Genomic DNA, 2196 nt, shown 5'->3' on the forward strand with positions numbered 1-2196 from the left:
TTGTTACAAAGGCAGAAAAAACGAGAAAGAGAAGCCACTAAACATTCAGACCAAGGAGGACAGTGGATCTCACAAGCCCCTAAGGTAGACCAGGGGTGTCCAAAGTTTTTGGCAGGAGGGCCACATCATCTCTCTGACACCGTGTCAGGGGCCGAATTAATTTACATTTCAAATTTGAATAAATTTACATAAATGAATATTTTAAAGATGAACTTATATGAATGAATGAAGGTTTTGCAGTAGTTCAAGGCCTATAAAAGGCCTTGCACAAAGCAAGGCTGGCCTTTCCTTTCCTGCTGCTACTGCATCACAGACGTGATGGAACAACAAGCAGTGGAAGAAGCCCTCATCCCACAGCTCACTCAAGAGGCCAAATAGTTGCCCTCACGCTGAGAGCAGTTGCATCGGGCCAGTGTGGGCTCCAACAAATCTCTGGAGGGCCAGAGGCTCATTGGAGGCTAGGGGCTCCCTGAGGGCCACATAGAGAGGCCTTGAGGGCCGCAAGTGGCCCCCGGGCCGGGGTTTGGGCACCCCTGAGGTAGACTATCATCCCCAGCTGGTAGAGGCCAACATTTATACCATCTGTACTCTTCCAACAGAACTGATGCCCCCCTCCCAACTTCTGAATAGCACTCTGGCTACCCCTTCACAATAGCCCAGAAACAAAGCAACTTGAAGGCTTTTTAACTGGCAATGGTAGGATGGAAATTGGGAACTTCTGCATGCAAAGCCTATGAGATGGGATGGGCCTGGAGGGTTAATAACATCCCATTTGTTTCTCCCACTAGAATCAGCCATCAAGATGAATGGGTCCACTGTGACAGAGTTCATCTTCCTGGACTTCCCCGGATCATACGTTACCCAGCTCTTCCTTTTAACTCTGGTCTTGACCTGCTATACAACCAGCCTTGTGGGAAACTTGCTAATCATGGTGACGGTGCATTCAGAGCCCAAGCTCTTTCAGTGCCCCATGTATTTCTTCCTGGCCAATCTGTCCCTCCTTGACATGACCTTGGGCTCAGTGGCTGCCCCGAAACTAGTGAATGACCTATTGAATAATGGTGGTTCCATTTCTTATGAAGGCTGCATGGTTCAGATATTTTTATGCACCTCGTTGGAGGTACAGAAATGTTCCTCCTCTCTGTCATGGCTTATGATCGTTTTGTGGCCATCTGCCACCCACTGAGGTACATGACCATCATGGACAGGCAGCGCTGTCACAGTCTCGTCATATTTTGCTGGACAGCAACTCTTATCCATGCTATTTTCCAGACAGTGGTTGTAGCCCAGTTACCATATTGTGGACCTAAAGTTCTGGACAATTTCTTTTGTGACATCCCACAGGTGACATCCCACAAGCTGGCCTGTGCAGAGATCTATGTTAGTGAGATACTCCTGGTTCTCAGCGACAGTGTGATCATTCTGCCCTGCTTTGTGACCTTACTCATTTCATATGCCACCATCCTGGCCACCCTCTGTGGCCGTTTTGGAAAGGATGGTAGTAAGGCTCTATCCACCTGTGGCTCCCACCTGATGGTGGTTGGCCTCTTCTATGGGCCCATTGTTTTTGTGTATACAAAGCCCTCCTCCAGCTCTGAGGTGGACAAGATGGCCGCTGTGTTCTACCTGGTGGTCACGCCTGCCCTCAATCCCCTCATCTATACTCTGAGGAATGAAGAGATGAAGGGAGCCATGAGGAAGTTGAAAAACAAGTGCAAACATCTTGTGCTGCCTGGACAGGAGTAGAAGTGTGGAACTTCCCTATCTTGCCCAATCAATTGTTGTGCATATGAGATTCACTGTCACAAGGGCTGCAAACAACCTGCTTCCTCTAAGCAACTTCAGTCTATTATATGGCCCTTTTTCTCAGATTGATCTGTTCAAGGACATTACTGGTTAATTTTAGAACATCAGAATGGATGATTCCTGAAAGTTCAATACTGTTCTTTTTCTCACATTCCATCAATACCAAATCCCAAGATATGTTATCGATATTAGGTTGATGCCAATCATAGCATGTAAATTAAAGTACCTATGGATTTTTACTGATTAAGTCTACATTATGCTCCCCTGGAGAATGAATGGATCTTTCCCTATGTTCCCTGACTCAGTTACAAACCAAAGACGCATGGCATTCTGAATGTACAAGCATGGATCAAGACCACAGAGCACAATATGAATAGCTATTCCACAATT

The 2196-nt window shown here is 46.6% G+C and overlaps 1 pseudogene; it reads left to right on the forward strand.

Annotated features, from left to right (window-relative positions):
• Nucleotides 1-802: 802 nt before the first annotated feature.
• Nucleotides 803-1746, forward strand: LOC136653956 (olfactory receptor 4Q3-like; annotated as a pseudogene).
• Nucleotides 1747-2196: the final 450 nt, after the last annotated feature.

This window comes from Tiliqua scincoides, chromosome 5, assembly GCF_035046505.1.
Source record: "Tiliqua scincoides isolate rTilSci1 chromosome 5, rTilSci1.hap2, whole genome shotgun sequence".
Classification (NCBI taxonomy): Eukaryota; Metazoa; Chordata; class Lepidosauria; order Squamata; family Scincidae; genus Tiliqua; species Tiliqua scincoides.